We start from the raw sequence: 17708 nt of genomic DNA, 5'->3' as shown, positions 1-17708 counted from the left end.
TTTTAATAAAAAGGGGAAAACATTTTTTAAGTAAAGAGTTAGGGAATTATATTATGTAGACTTGATGTTCATTTGTATAGCATATGACTATACCTTGTTAACTGATCCAATCCACTCTAATTATCCAAGTTAAGATAGCCTAGCATTGTTTAATTAACAATGTCTTGATATTGAAATAATTTGCTTTAGTGACATTTTCTCTAATTAGTGAAGAGCAAAAGATTTTTCAAAATCTTCAAAATTACAACCTCTTTATTCTATTTTTGAAGCTCCACAGACCCACTCACTTCAAGCAATTGCCCTTTGGGACAGTTAACTGCCGTATTCAGGATTACTTTACTGTGTATGGTTCAAATAAATAAAATAATTCTGCCTTCTGCAACAACAAAATACTTTTCTGTCATTTGGAACCAGGGTAACAAAGATTCACATTTTTTCAGAGATAGCTATCAAATGATCCTGAGTTTCATTTGTCTGTGTGTCTGTCTGTGTGTGTGTATGTATGTATGTGCTGGTGTTCCAGATAAAACAGACAGGGAGAAATGAGTTACTTAGCAAAAAGAAAATGAGTGGATTGAGAATGAATTAAATGAATTTATTTGCAAGAAATTAATTTCTGTCAATTTTTATAATAGGTTGTATGTCATTTTTTTCACTCTTTATTGCCTTATTCATTCTCATCAAGAATGAACTGCATCTGTTCACTATGAGATGGGCAGCAAATAAATAAATGTAGACAAAAAGGTAGTCTGCCCACCTCAGACAGCTGCTTCAAATTTCTCACTGAAGGGATATGGAAAGAATGGTACCTACTATAATGAATCCTCTGAAATATATGAAGACCCTAAGTCAGTGGTGGCGAACCTATGGCACACATGCCAGAGGCGACACTCAGAGCCCACTCTATGGGTATACGCACCATTGCCCCAGCCCCGCATCTTCCCACAGCCCCCTTCTCACCAGCAGACCCCCAGAGGAGAGTTGCCCCCAGGCGCAGCCCACACAAAGCAGTGCAGCCAAGGACATGGTAGCCAGGCAGCAGGGACAAGACTCTGCCCTTGCACCCCATTATGCACAAATGATGTTGTGGAGCATGGGTTGAGGGCGTGGCTGCCATGGTACCGCTGGGCTGCCTGAGTGATCTATGGTGGGCCATGGAGGTGATGGTGGCCCAGCAGGCAGGGCAGAGCGGGGACAGGTGGGGGCGGTTTTTGGGCATTCGGTCTCTAAAAGGTTCGCCATCACTGCCCTAAGTTCTCCATTCTTAATCATGGCTCTCCAAACAGGTCATGAGACTGTAATCATCATAATACATGATTTTATATTTTATACATAGAGCTTTCAGGAGAGAGAACCTGGCTCTAGTAAATAGAATCAAAAGCATGCTTGGGATTTCTGAAGCTGGAGAAATAGGATTCTCTCCAGATTCTAGTGCTACAATAATGTCAGTAATAAGGGAAAGCACTGTAATTAATTATACTTCTCTAAGGAATTTCCCTGCCAGTCAAGATGTTGTGGAAATCTGAGTGATAGAATAAAGAAACAAAGGAGGGGGGCAGGAAAGGACCTGCAAGAAATAAGACTTTGTCATTTTGGCCTTCAGGATTTTGAGTAACAAAAGGTTGTATAAGATCATGAAACCATATGCAAAGCAATTATAATATTATAAAATATTAAAATTACTACAACCATCTTCTTACAAATCAGGCTATAAATGAAGGTGTCACTATTTATCAAAGTAGACTTTGATTTAATGACCATTGCATTAGGAATAAAATACTGCTGATATGAAAGGGAAAATGGAGCTCTGGGAAGCAAGTTTTATTGTCAAGATGATGGTGCTTTTCATGGTCCTGCCTCATAGTGTGTGCAAGCTGCAATTCATTCATCCTGATACAAAGACTTATTCCACCAAGTGCAGTGTAAGTGAGCCACTTCCCATTTTGCATGAGTTTTACCAGCCAGGAGACCTTGTCATTGGAGAAATTACTTCCCAAGTCTTTTATCTGCGTTTCCCAACGAATTTTGATGAAAAGCCCTCTCCAATGTTGATCCACGAAGCCATGTAAGGAGTTCTCTTTCCTATGATCCTTTTGTTTAAACTTTAGTGATTGGGAACAGAACCAGACAAGAATTTGAAGATCCCTTATTTACAATTTTATGAGCGGAATTGGATAAATGAAAATAATCTCTGGGATTATTTTTTCTTAATTTAATCTTGATCATTTCACCTTTAGCAACGTACTCCACAACTGAGGGGGAAAAAATCTTTAAAATGGTGATATTAAGGGGAAAAGGCTCCTACAGACACAAATAAGTTTGGCAGTTTTTCCTCCTTCACAGAAATTATCCTGGTAGAAACTGCTAATAGTCAGGTCACATGCACTCATGCTTAAGATGATAGTAGAAAAAGCTAAGGACTAAATTGAAAAATTCTTTAATTCAACTCTGCATTTTTCTTCTTTCTAATATGGACATATCTTATGGATTGTTATAAAAATAATTACAGCAAATGTGAAGTAGTTGTTCATATTTATTATATAAAATTAAGTACGGGCAACTTCTGTAGTTAGCTTACAAGATCTAAAATTCCTATAAAATATTACATATCACATTTCCTAAATAATTTCTCCAATATAATTATATAGACTTCTCAAATCACTACAAGGCACCAACAGTGAGAATATACTTTGAAAACAGAAGTTTGGGAGTAGGAAATAGATATACAGACATAATGAAAAATAGAGTGTTTTCCTTCATACATATTTCAGAAACAGCTATTATTTATTGAAGGTGAAAGGCTACAGCTCAAATCACAAATGACCATGATGATGATGAGACTATTTGTAGTTCTATTAAACAATAAATCTCTTTCATTGCAGTATGATGCCAAAGAGTTACAAGCATGCTCTTGCCTTAGTGTTTGCTATAAAGGAAATCAATGATAATCCTTCCATTTTACCAAATACCACAATGGGATTCCACATCTATGACAGCTATCATGATCCACAAATAACATTTATGAGCACTTTTGGTCTTCTTTCCTCCCGGCACAGATTTTTGCCCAACTATGGATGTGATAGCCAAAGTCCTCCAATAGCCACCATTGGGGGATTTTGTTCTGAAATCACCCTGTATATGGCTATTGCCTTAGATGCCTACAAGATGCCACAGGTAGGACTGAAATGGGATAGCAAATATTTCAAATGAAACTGGATTTTTCTTCACTTTGATCATAAATGGTTATTCATTTTAAAAGGGAAAGCATATAATTTAGATAGATTAGGTTGATTCTTTGAACTTCAGCTCTTATATTGGAGGTAAAATATTTTAGCACAAAGGATATCTATCTATCAATTAGGATTTACACCCATAAGAATAATTGGAAAAGACAATTAAATTATCTTTGTTAACCACCATGGATCACTATTTCATCCCTATCACATTTTTTTTCTTTTTATAATATCAATTCCCAAACCAGGCTTATTCAAAGAAAATTCAATAATACTGATATTTTTAGAAAATTCAAAAGTCAATATTGGATTGGAGTCATGGCATATTTACTCATTTAACAAAAGTAAAATATATTATAAGGTCTGCATTCATATACACTATAGGCTCATTCGAGGAATTTGTGTGCTTGGCTGTAGTTTCAGTTCCAATTTGAATATGAGGTTTAGGACTGCCAGAAGCCCCTCCAAAGCCCTTCAAGTGGGTCCCCTAGAGACATATAAATATTAAAAATGTCTCTAGTAATAGCAATGAATAATATATTTAGTAAATAAATCATAAATATAATTATTCCAATGATAGCAGAGAGAAAATATTAAATGCATCACTGAAGAGTTTTCACACTAAAGAAATGTATTTTTAAAAACATTTAATTGTAAATTAAATTAATTCAAATTTAGTTTTTATTCTGGACCTATTGCTATTTTGGAATGTGCCCCTGTCTAGCCCGATATTCAGATGAGAAAATTTTGTCCAATATTTTTCTCTAAATGTCAAGAATGAAACTTTGGCAGCTGCATGCCTCTTCGTTTCAAATTACCACTAGAGTAAGGGGGTGAGATGTTGCTTGAGAATGGTTTAGATGGAGAAACAAAACCTCTATAATTCCACTGAAGACCATGAGAGCCTAAAATCTTTCCAAGGGCACTGCAGCAGGTGTGGAAAGGAAGCAGACAGTTCCCATAACAAAGTGAAATTGTTTACATGGACTATGTGAGAGGGTGGGGGTTTGGCCAGATAAATTATTGTTTCATTCTATGAACTGGTGTCTGAGAACCTCAGAGTTAGTTTTGCTTCAACATTACCATGCCATGTATTCAATAAACAGTATGATTTTTGGAAACGGAATGAAGTTTTATTTGGATTCTCGAGCTGGATGTTGATAGAGAAGCTTGAGCAATATCCAATTATGCAAACCTGATTGACACAAAGTATAGATTTTATTTTATGTTAAATATTAGCTAGGTAGTTAAAATATGGTAGCAAGAGATGTGAATAACAGACGTATCATATGCAACTTATACTGCTTTCAAAAAAGTGTTTCAATATGTTCTTTTAGCTTGTTTATGGTTCCTTTGATTCCAGTATGAATAAGAAAATGTCACTATCTTCTTTGTATCAAATGGTCCCAGATGAATACCATCAATGCACTGGGGTTGTCCAGTTGCTTTTGCATTTCAGATGGACCTGGGTTGGGCTCTTCACTGTAGACAATGATAATGGGGATAGGTTTTTGGAAATATTGGGGCTCATGGTTTTTGCAAAAGGCATCTGTTTTGCCTTTGTGGAAAAAACATTAAAATGGACTTTTGCAGATAGTATGCTGCATGTGTTTTCAAATGAGGAAAAAATATTTTCAACTCTTATGGGAAGCAATGCAAATGTGTTCATTGTATATGGCACCCCTCCATCCTTGTTGAATTTGAGCTGGAAACGTCGTGTAACTATTTTGGATTCATATTTGGGTAAGGTGTGGATTCTGACATCACACTGGGATTTCAGATCCAGTACATTCCATGGAGATCGTAACATGCAACCCTTCCATGGAGCCATATCTTTGTCTCTTCATTCCAGTGAACCCCTAGGATTCAGGACATTTCTTCAAAGCATAAATCCCTCCTGGGCAAAGGAAGATGGCTTTGTCAAAGACTTTTGGGAGCAGAGTTTCAACTGTTCATTCAAAAACATTACTGCACAAAAGGAGAGTAAAACCAAAGAACGCTGCACAGGAAAAGAGATACTTGAAAACCTTCCGAACACTTATTTTGAAATGATTATGACTGGCCACTCTTACAATGTTTATAATGCTGCCCTGGCTGTTGCATATGCTCTACACAATATATATGAATCCAGATCCAAACATAGATCATGGCCTGCTGGCAAGATGTTGGATTTTTGGAATTTGCAGCCATGGCAGGTAATGACATCATATGCTTTGTCTTCACAAAATTATATTACAGCATTTCCCAAGGATATATTTCTGCCTATTGCTGACTCATCCAGGAATCATATGTTGAAAGTATTGTAATCTGAGTAGAGATCCTCTCTTATTTTATATAGAAACGTTGTCAGCAATAACATATATGTAAATAGAGCTCAATGCTTGCTATTTAGGACTTTTTAAAAAAAACTAAATATTTTCTTCATTTCATGTACTGTACAGGGTCCATCGTTGAAAAATATACAAGGAAAATAATTTGACTTTTGATATGACATCTGTCTAACCACTCAAAGGACTAGATCTAGAATTAGGCTCAATCTAAAATCTGAAAAATTATAGCTTAGCAGTCTCACTATTAGCATTTCAACATCTTCTTTGTTCCTCTGAATCTTTTCCCTTTTTTCTCTTTCAAAATAGTTCCATCCTTTTCTAAAGAATATTTTATTTAATAACAGTGCTGGAGAAACAGTGCACTTTGATGAGAATAAAGAATTAATAACTGGCTTTGACATTACAAATTGGGTGACTTTCCCTAATAAAACTTCTGCTAGAGTCAGAATTGGAAGACTGGACCCTCATGCTACTCCAGGCACAGAATTATCCATTCAGGATGAGCATATTGTGTGGCAGAAAACACTTAACCAGGTGAGATCAAATGTGTGTTAGAAGTCACAAGGTCATTGGAATGTAGAATACTTTAATAAATATTATATTTGACTCTTCAGTTCTTTAACAAATTTCTGCTTTAAAAAATAGAGAAATTAAAATAGTGAAATTTGGAAGGTTTTTTTTAGGATTTCACATAACACTGTAAGATGTGATTCTGTAAGACTGCATTTGTTCATTGTTCATTCATAAGAGCTCAATGTGGCATACAAATGGCTCCTTCCCATTTTTCTTCCCAAAAACAAACCTATGAGTAGGTTAGACTGAGAGTGACTTGCTTAAAGTCATCCAGAAGGGCTCCTGAGGCTGAGGACGGACTATCACCTGGGTCTCCCAGATTCTAGCCCAAAATCTTAAATATTACACCATGCTAGTTCTCTTTTTTGCACCATGGACTAGTGTTTAAAAGCTTTGCAAGTCTTTCATATCTCCAAAATAGTAGATACCTTGGGGCAGGGGATTGTGGAGGAGTCAAAAAAGGAATTTATCCTTAGAAAGCTAAACAGATTTGATTAGGTTAGTTATATTCAGAACCAGTTTTTACCTCAGCCTTCTATTTTATCCCTTCCCAACCTGATGTCTTTTGGATGTGTGGGACTGCTTCTCATGACTTTCCCCCGGTCACCCTGGCCATTGAAACTGAATAGCATTTCAGAGTTCAACATCTGTCCACTTTCTTCTCTAATCCCCAAGTCTGAATTCTAAAATGTCAGTATGTATTGTGCATAACCATTCTCTACTGATATTTCTGTGAAGGTGGTACCGATTTCTTTGTGCAATAACAACTGCCAACCTGGTTATCAAAAGAAACCAAGGGAAGGAAAACCATTTTGTTGTTATGATTGTGCTCCATGTCCAGAAGGGAAGATTTCAAATCAGAAAGGTAGAATATTTGAGCTTCATTTTAACATCTAGCAAACTATAAATCTGGAGTGAATGAAAATTTCCCAAGGTATCATACTCTTTTTATTAGACAAACTTTTTTGCAGATATCTGAAATTAGCAATCTCTGGAATAAAGACCAGTTTGTCCAGTTTAATAATAATAATAATAGTAGTAAAGTTGTAAGGGACCTTGGAGGTCATCTAGTACAACCCCCTGCTCAGGCAGGAAACCCTACACCATTTCGGACAAATGGCTGTCCAGTCTCTTCTTTAAAACTTCCAGTTTTGAAGCATTTACTGCTTCTGGAGGCAGGCTGTTCCACTGATTAATTGTTCTCACTGTCAGGAAGTTTCTCCTTAGTTCAAGGTTGCTTCTCTCCTTGATTAGTTTCCACCCGTTGCTTCTTGTCCTGCCTTCAGGTGCTTTGGAAAATAGCTTAATTCCCTCTTCTTTATGGCAGCCCCTGAGATGTTGGAATACTGCTATCATGTCCCCCCTTGTCCTTCTCTTCGTTAAACTAGACATACCAATTCTAGCAACCGTTCCTTATATGTTTTAGCCTCCAGTCCCCTAATCATCTTTGTTGCTCTTCTCTGTACTCTTTCTAGAGTCTCAACATCTTTTTTACATCGTGGTGACCAAAACTGGATGCAGTATTCCAAGTGTGGCCTTCTTTTTGTCCTTTTGATGTTTGTGTGCTATAAAGATTTTTCATCTCATTTCTGCATTGAATGTGTGTTTTTTAAAATAGTGCACATTAATTTAACCTGCAATGTGGGATGCCACTTAAGAGGATTATGTTTCTTCCTTAAAAATAATAGATAATGGTCCCTTATGTTATTTAATGTTGATCCCAGAGAGAATTGGGGCTGCCAATGGCCTTGGCAGTGTCAAATGACAACAGTCCCTTCCTTTTCTTTCAAAAACATTTCACAGAAGAAAAATCTTAAGTATTTACCTATAAGACAGTTTTTATTATTATTTATTCAACACTTCTGACAGGAAAGATAAGCTTCTTCTTTTAAAATCTGCACTTTGAAACTGTTGCAAATGATTATAATCTGTCTATAATACTTTTTAGAGGACATTTTGCACTCGAACCACAATCCTCACTGCTATTTCAGATCAGCAACTGTTTCCCTTATTCCCAAAATGGCTTGTCATAGGCTGTAAAAGCTGAGTTCTTAACTAAGGCAACACTAAGTCAGGCACATTCCATCTTGGAGTTCGTATATTTACATTAAAAACTTTGTTTTGTGTTCTTTTTTTTCTTTCTATTTCCAGGTGGAGATGTTTGTGTCAATTGTCCAGAAGATCAATATTCAAATATGGATCAAGACCAATGCATTCCCAAGATTATAAGTTACCTGTCATATAATGAACCCCTAGGGATCACTTTAGCTTCATCTGCTACTGTCTTTGCTCTGATCACAGCCATTGTGTTGCAATCTTTCTAAAGCACCAGGACACTCCCATCATCAAAGCTAGTAACAGAGGCCTCACCTACATTCTTCTTATCTTCCTCCTGTTTTGCTTTCTCTGTCCCTTACTATTTATTGGTGAGCCAAAGATGTTGACTTGCCTTACCCGGCAGACAGCATTTGGTATCATCTTCTCTGTTGCTCTCTCATCTCTTTTGGCTAAAACAATCACTGTGGTTATGGCATTCACAATTACTAAACCAGGATCCTGGATGATAAAGTGGTTGGGGATAAGATTGTCAATCTCTGTTGTCCTTTTCTTCTCTCTTATCCAAGCAGGACTTTGCACAGTTTGGCTAAGTATTTCTCCTCCATTCCCACATATGGATATACATTCATTGAAAGGGAAAATCATAATAGCTTGTGATGAACAAACTATTTTTTTGTTTGGCTGTGTGCTAGGTTATTTGGGTCTTTTGGCCATTATTTGTTTCATTGCTGCCTTTTTTGCTAGGAAGCTACCTGCCAGTTTTAATGAATCTAAATTCATTGCTTTCAGCATGGTGGTCTTTTGCAGTGTTTGGTTATCATTTGTGCCAACCTACTTGAGCACAAGAAGAAAATACATGGTGGCCGTGGAGATCTTCTCTATCTTATCATCCAGTGCTGGGCTACTGAGTGGCATTTGTTTCCCTAAATACTATATTCTTGTTCTGAGGCCCCAGCTTAATAACAGGGAAAGATTAATAAAGGGAAAGTAATAAAATATGAGTACTTATTTTGTTCTTTTGGTATGATCATATCATGGGCCATATCACATCTGAATCTGGAGTTAGTTCTAAGATAGTTTCTTTGTATGAGAAATTATTACAAACATCTAATAATCTCTGAATGCAAAAATGGGATTTTGTTTCCTACTGTGCAAATGTTATCCACTAATTACCTTTATCATGATGCCCCTTTCTTTGTTGCCCTCAAAATCCCTTCCCTTTCATAAAGTAAAGTATGTATAGCTCTAAAACTGCTATTAATTTGGGACCTATAAAGACAGAAATCTATAGATTGTAATATCACTGTATTCCTTTTCCCTGATAATAGCCATCATTGTCATTATTATTTCCCCAAACTATATTGTTTTCTAATTGTGCGTACTTCTTTGGGTCTCATGTTGAGAGAGCAACTATATGTGAGATGGACAGATGCTCTGATCACACAGTCATCTTTTCCTGGAGCCATTCAAAGCCTTTGCCCCCAATACTCTCAGATGTTCCTCTGCTCTATGGCATGAACATTCAATCAAAGAGTGACAAGAATTATTGCTCCTGGGGCCTGAAACTGTACACAAGGGAGGAGAGTTGACCAGAATAATGCCTCTCTCTGTCAGGGTCATTGTAAGTTCTCTATAAATACAGATACTATCTATGTGAAATAAATTCTTTCTGTCTTTATGAAGGGCGGAAAACCCAGGCTTATGGAAATAGGTTTATTGTCAAAGTATCTGTTTCACTCTCCTGAGCAAACAGGTATCCAAATTCCAGGAGCCACCTGCATTTTCAAGGAGACCATCTTCAAAAGCAATAATTCACTGGTTGAAAGAAAATGAAAAAGCAAACAAAACATAGCAGACTTTATAAGCATAGCATGTTCCACACCTGTTCCCTGAATTACTCTATAAGTCATAGTGCAAAGTACTCAAAAGGTAGCATGGACAAGCTTAAAACAGTGTTCAGTATCTTAAACTAGACATATTATAATTCACTTCGAGGTTTATTGTATTTATTTATTTATTTATTTATTTATTCAGGCCTGCTGGCATATCTTAGTCATAAAGGACCTTGAAAATCCTAGAAGTCATGAAGCATCCTCACATCAAGGGGAAAAGATTCCACAATGTGGGTGCCACAGCAGAAAAGACACACCACTAGGTCCTGCCAAATGAAGCTCCATAGATGACGGGACTCATAAAATGCCAATTCTAATAGGCCAGGCAGATGAAATTGGGGAAGGGTACCTCCTAATTGGGAGATGACCAGAACATGAGTAACCAAGAGTAAGTTTCCTTGATCCAAGACTAAGTGCAACTTGTGCACAATACAAAAGTATGCAAAGGCTATCCTAGTCACAAGCAGGAGTCCTGTGCCCAGAAGAACCCCCAGATTGCACACAAGGTCCATTAGCAGTAGTGCAACCCCCATCCAGTAGCAAAGATATAAAGTCTCACAACTAAAGTCAGTCTTGCCAGGATTCAGTTGAAACCAGAGCCTTATAGCCTCTGGACACCTGAATAGGACATCCACAGCATCACTTAATTTGCCAGAGGTGGAGATGATTTTATAGATTGTTCTGTCAGAAAATTTCTCCTTAGTTCTAGGTTGCTTCTCTCTTTGGTTAGTTTCCATCTGTTATGTACTGGGCTTAACTTGAGAGCAGGTGCAGGGAGCTGCACCAGAACAATCAGCAGACCACGTGGTCTGCCTGGGGAGACTTGCTGTCTGCAAGCAGGCAATTCGAGTGGGAAAAGCAGTTGCAATGATTGGCTGGCGACACCCCAGGGAGATTGTATAAAAGGGGGTAGAGCCATTTCCTACAAAGCGTGTTGGACGATGGTTGTGCTGTGACGGCTCATAGACCAGCTTTGCTGGCAATTACTTAGCCACTCTTCCACCCCATGCTCTGCTCTCGGGGGGGAGGAATCACTCGAGCCTCTCAATTCTGATTGGGAAGATCCACAGCACAGTGACTGATAATCACTGCAATTATCAAAAGAGGGGTTTGCCCACAAGGCAGCTCCTGACTCGGGCACCATGCCCATGGGACATTGCTCCGAATCGGATTTCCAAGCCAGTTCTACTGCGGGATTCGCTCCGACGGAACAGCAGGACTCTGACCTGGGTCAACCGTTCCCATCCGCTGTTTATGCTGATCAGGGGAATTCCACCCCATAGTGGAATGCTGGGTTGAGCCAGACGGAACAGGCCAGCATACACGATCCAGTCTTGCCCATGTCGGACGGGTCACTGAGTCCCAGTCTGCCGAGCCTGGCAGGCGAGCTTGCAGACCGGGCACTTGCAGCAGCTCCAAGGTGATTGGAGAGGGTCAGAGGCCCACCAAAGTTCTTAGGGGACTACGTGAGGTTTCTGTCACTGTGAGCATGGACTGGCCTAGTATTTCCTTAGGAATAAGAACCCGCTATTCCTTGTGCTATAATGTTGAATTGGAACACACAATTCATGTTCTATAATGTTGTAATGTCTGAAATGCTTTAATGCTTTGATACAATAATGTTGTGTCTGTGCATGTAGACCTATGATGTTGTCCATATTGTTGTTATACTGTACTGAGATGCAAAGACCTATAATGTTGTGTGTTTTGCTGTATTGTGTATGGAAATGTTGTAGTGTTATACAATAACTAGTATGTACTCCTGAACCAAGAGGGGAGGAGTGTTATGTACTGGGCTTAATTGAGAGCAGGTGCATGGAGCTGCACCAGAACAATCAGCAGACCATGTGGTCTGTCCGGGGAGACTTGCTGTCTGTAAGAAATCCTTAAAGCAATTTGAGCAGGAAAAGCGGTTGCAATGATTGGCTGGCGATGCCCCAGGGAAATTGTATAAAAGGGAGTAGAGCCATTTTGTTGTTGTTCTGTTTTACTCAAATAAAGACTTATCTGTTAATACCCTCTGACTATTCAATGCCTACCACGCAAAGAATAGAACATTGGAGACGAAGGTGGGATCATGCTGCTGCAAAAATCAGGTGCTTACTTATTAGGGAAGCCTTGTAGTCATTGAGAAGTTCAGCGTTCCAGTTCCTTTGCTCTACCTGCCAGTACGGAATTGCTGGAGGAGAGTGCCACTAGGAGCCATCCTGGAACCACTTCAGAAGCCTGCACAGTACGAGGTGTTGAATAGGCCGCCATTAGCACAACAATAGCAAAGATAGGACGTCTCTCGAAGTTCAACGTCAAACACCCTGAATGTTGGAGCTCCTACGTTGCCAGGGTGAAAAACTACCTCAGAGTAAACCAGGTGCAAAATGATAGACTGAAGGCTGCAACATTGTTGTGCTTTTGTGGATAAGAAACTTTTGATATAGTAGTGAACCTGGTTGCTCCGGCACCATTACAGTCCATCACGTACACTGAACTAAAGAGAATGCTCAAACAACACTTTGAGCCTAAGCTGTCAGTCATTGTGTGGCGACATGCTTTCAAGCAGTGGGACCAGCATCCAGGCGAGTGCACTGCTGACTTCATTGTGGCATTAAGACAAGTTGCTAGACCGTGTGAGTTTAAGGGCTTGGAAGAGCAGTTATGGGACCAGCTTGTCTGTGGCCTGAGAAGCCATGATCTTCAGCAGAAGATATTTGCCAGAGAAATTGTTTCTTTCCCAGGATGTCTTGAGGGAAGTAATGGCAGAAGAAGCAGTGGGCGGTGCTGTTAAGGCCTTGCGGCTATTGAGAAACACTTCAAGTACCAGAACCATCCACCAAGAGGATGTCGAGCGAGTCGAAGACTCCGAGTTGGAAGGCAAGGTCGACCGGTTACAGCAACTGCAAGAAAGAAGGCCCCACAAGCTGATTGATAAGGCAGTTTTCTTCCCTCGATGCATTGGGTGTGGGGGCCGCTATAAGCGGGCCGACTGTTGCTTCCACACCACAGCTTGTTGGGCATGTGGCAGGCAAGGCCATATTGCTGCCATGTGTTTGGGTCACGCAAAAGACCATTCTGTGGAAGAGTTGCCTCGCAAAGGTACTGGGGCCCCTAGTCAAAACCGGGTGGCATTTTGAGCATTGAGAAGAAGTGAGTGTAGAACAGGGGCCACTCAGCCCTTAAAAAAGAAGCTTCGTCTTGTAGTTAAACTGCAGGGGAGTTCCCTTGGACATGGAACTGGACACGGGCTCCACCCTGTCCATAATCCAAGGGAGAGGCCACACTTAACGTCAAATTTAGGAATTTTGAGAGTCCATTAGATGTTGTAGTGATCAAGGGCAACTACACAAGTCTGATTGGACTCGATTGGTTTGACACACAAGGCATCCAGGTGACTGGACTAAACAGTCTGCAAACAGCAAGCCTAGCAGAAATTTGTAAGGAGTTTGCTGATATTTTCAGCCCAGAGTTAGGGGCATACAAAGGGCCTCCTATTGCATTAAGATTAGATCTCTCAATAGCACTGATAAGGATTAAGCCTCATCGGGGGCCATTTGCTTTCAAGCAAAGGATTAATGCAGAGCTGGACAAGTTGCTTCAGCAAGGCATTCTGGAACCTGTGAACAGCAGTCCATGGGAAACCCCCATTGTCATGCCATTAAGGCCAACAGAGAAGTCAGAATCTGTGCTGACTATAAATGCATTTTGAATAAAGCCCTGCAACAGCATTCCTATCCGGTGCCTGTAGTCAGCCATATTTTGGCGTCTTTGCAGGGAGGGCGTATTTTCGCCAAACTAGATTTGGTTCAGGCCTACTAGCAACTGCCGGTGGATGATACCATGGCAGAGTCCCAAACAATCGTAAATCACTAGGGAGCCTTCAAGGTTCGGAGGTTACAGTTTGGTGTGAATGTAGCCCCAGGCATATTTCAGAGCATGATGGAACACACGCTCTATAATATTGCAGGGGTCTGCCCACACTTCGACGATATCCTCATCACAGGGGAGTCGGTTGAAAACTTGGCAGATAGGCTTTGGGAAGTTTTGCAGCATTTCTGCGAAGCAGGGCTGAAGCTCAAACAAGAGAAGTGCAAGATTGGAGTCACTTCCACAGAATTCTTGGGCTTTAGAATTGATGCCGAGGGCATCCATCCTGATGAATCAAAACTTAAAGCAATTCAGCAGGCGCCCAGTCCAAAAACAAAGGGAGAGCTTCAAGCCTTCCTGCGGCTTCTTAATTTCTATCATGCCTTCCTGCCCTACAAGGCCACAGTGGCAAAGCCGTTATACTGGCTCTTGGACAAACAGGCCCCTTGGAAGTGGACAAGAGTCCATGAAAAGAGTTTTGCAGAAGTTAAAGCTTTATTATCTTCCAATGCAGTGCTGGCTCATTTCAATGAGACATTGCTTATTAGCATAGCTTGTGATGCATCCCCATATGGGATCAGGGCTGTCTTAAGCCACCTCAGAGCTGATGGGACACAAGTCCCTATAGCATACTATTCCAGGACTCTGTCTTCTGCTGAGCGAAACTGCACTCAAATAGATAGGGAAGCTTTGGCAATCATGGCAGGCATCAAGAAGTTTCACGACTTCTTGTATAGCCGCCATTTCATGGTCTTTACTGACCATAAGCCACTTATGGGGTTGTTCACAATGAACAAACAGACACCCCAAATCATTTCTCCTAGAATGTTGAGGTGGTCAATATTCCTGTCCGCGTATGATTATTGCTTGGTACACAAACCGGGCAAAGAGATGGGCCATGCAGGTGGCCTGAGTTGTTGTTGTTAATTGCAAAGTTGTGTTCGACCCATCGCGACCCCATGGACAATGTTCCTCCAGGTCTTCCTGTCCTTTACCATCTTCTGGAGTCCATTTAAGCTCACGCCTACTGCTTCAGTAACTCCATCCAACCACCTCATTCTCTGTCGTCCCCTTCTTCTATTGCCCTCAATCTTTCCCAGCATTAGGCCCTTCTCCAATGAGTCCTTCCTTCTCATTAGATGGCCAAAGTATTTGAGTTTCAACTTCAGGATCTGGCCTTCTAAAGAGCAGTCGGGGTTGATCTCTTCTAGGACTGACCGGTTGGAATGCCTTGCAGTCCAAGGGACTCGCAGGAATCTTCTCCAGCAGCATAGTTCAATTCTTTGTCGCTCAGCCTTTCTTAAGGTCCAACTTTCACATCCATACATTGCAACTGGGAAAACCATGGCCTTGACTATACGCACTTTTGTTGATAGGGTGATGTCTCTGCTTTTTAGTCTAGATTTGCCATAGCTTTCCTCTCCAGGAGCAAGCGTCTTTTAATTTCTTCGCTGCAGTCCCTATCTGAGGTGATCTTGGAGCCCAGGAAAATAAAATCTGTCACTACCTCAATTTCTTCCCCATCTATTTCCTAGGAATTGAGAGGGCCAGATGCCATGATTTTGGTTTTCTTAATGTTTCAAGCCAACTTTTGCACTCTCCTTCTTCACCCGCATCAAGAGGCTCTTTAGTTCCTCTTCACTTTCTGCCATTAGAGTGGTATCATCTACATATCTTAGGTTGTTGATATTTCTCCTGGCAATCTTAATTCCAACTTTTGATTCATCTAGCCCTGCCTTTCTCATGATGTGCTCTGCATATAAGTTAAATAGGCAGGGCGACATTATACAGCCTTGCCGGACTCCTTTCCCAATTTTGAACCAATCAGTGGTTCTGTGTCCAGTTCTCACTGTTGCTTCTTGACCCGATGGCCTAAGTAGGCTGCCCTTAAAACAATTAGAACCCGATCCAGCACCAGCTAACCACATCCTGTCCATCCAGGATTTGCTGGAGTCTCCCCTCAATGCAGGGGATGTAGCCGCAGAGACATCTACCGACAACACACTAACACGCGTGTTGAACTGTGTGCTCACCGGATGGCCTGACAAGTGTCCTGGCCCTAATTTCCAGAGTTTCTAGAAAAGGAACTATGAGTTGTCTACCTTTAAGTATTGTATTCTGTGGGGAAGTAGGGTAGTAATTCCAGCCTCACTGAGGACTAGAGTCCTAGAGTCCTTGCATGAGGGACATCCGGACATTGTTCGCATGAAGGCACTTGCGTATAGCCATCTCTGGTGGCCGGGGCTTGATAAAGATATCGAGGCCCAGGTCCACAGGTATACCAATTGCCAACAGTCCTAGCCTGAAATGTCACAGGTTCCTGTCCATAGATGGGAAACCACCCAAACTCCATGGTCGAGGATCCATATCAACTACGCTGGCCCCTTGCAGGGGCAGTTCTTCCTCATAGTGTTGGACAGTCACTCTAAGTGGCTGGAAGTCATTCCACTGTCCAGCATGACAACCACCATTACCATTAGTGTGCTTTGAGGCATTTTTGCCACACATGGCCTCCCAGATGTGATTGTCTCCAACAACGGAGCTCAATTTATTTCGTCGGAGTTCCAGTCCTTTCTGCGGGCAAATTTAATTTGGCATGCTACGTCGACACTGTTCCACCCAGCTTCAAATGGGCAGGTGAAGCGAATGGTCCGCACAATAAAGACTCCTTAAAAAGAATCACTCATGGAAATTGGCATCACAGGTTGGCAGATTTCCTACTGTGCCACCACACCACTCCATGCATGTCGACGGGCAAGAGCCCAGCCAAGCTCCGATGGGGTCACCGACATCACCAAGTTAGATAGATTACACGTAGACCAGGTTGCATCACAGGTGTCCCAGCCATGGGCATCGAGGCTACTGAAAGTAGGAGATCCAGTTTGGACTCACAGTTATGGTCTGGGTCCATTGTGGATGATAGCTGTGATTGCTAAGGTTACCAGGCCCCTTTCCTACAAAGTGGTGTTGGATGATGGTTGTGCTGTGACGGCTCATAGCTTCGCTGGCAATTACGTAGCCACTCTTCCACCCCATGCTCTGCTCTCGGGGGGGAGGAATCACTCGAGCCTCTCAATTCTGATTGGGAAGATCCACAGCATAGTGACTGACAATCACTGCAATTATCAAAAGAGGGGTTTGCCCACAAGGCAGCTCCTGACTCAGGCACCATGCCCATGGGACATTGCTCTGAATCGGATTTCCAAGCCAGTTCTACTGCGGGATTCGCTCCGACGGAACAGCAGGACTCTGACCTGGGTCAACCGTTCCCATCCGCTGTTTATGCTGATCAGGGGAATTCCACCCCATAGTGGAATGCTGGGTTGAGCCAGACGGAACAGGCCAACATACACGATCCAGTCTCACCCATGTCGGACGGGTCACTAAATCCCGGTCTGCCAAGCCTGGCAGGCGAGCTTGCAGACCGGGCACTTGCAACAGCTCCGAGGTGATTGGACAGGGTCAGAGGCCCACCAAAGTTCTTAGGGGACTACATGAGGTTTCTGTCACTGTGAGTATGGGCTGGCCTAGTATTTTCTTAGGAATAAGAACCCACTATTCCTTGTGCTATAATGTTGAATTGGAACACACAATTCAGGTTCTATAATGTTGTAATGTCTGAAATGCTTTAATGCTTTAATACTATAATGTTGTGTCTGCGCATGTAGACCTATGATGTTGTCCATATTGTTGTTATACCGTACTGGGATGCAAAGACCTATAATGTTGTGTGTTTTGCTGTATTGTGTATGGAAATGTTGTAG

General features: G+C 41.2%; 1 pseudogene; it reads left to right on the top strand.

Annotated features, from left to right (window-relative positions):
* The first annotated feature begins 1832 nt into the window (after nt 1–1832).
* On the top strand, nt 1833–9185 carry LOC120309727 (annotated as a pseudogene).
* Nucleotides 9186–17708: the final 8523 nt, after the last annotated feature.

This window comes from Crotalus tigris, unplaced genomic scaffold (genome assembly GCF_016545835.1).
Source record: "Crotalus tigris isolate CLP2741 ecotype Arizona unplaced genomic scaffold, ASM1654583v1 scf7180000018058.1502924, whole genome shotgun sequence".
Lineage (NCBI taxonomy): Eukaryota > Metazoa > Chordata > Lepidosauria > Squamata > Viperidae > Crotalus > Crotalus tigris.
The sequence above is the reverse complement of the archived record's forward strand: the minus strand, read 5'-3'. Positions and strand labels throughout refer to the sequence as shown.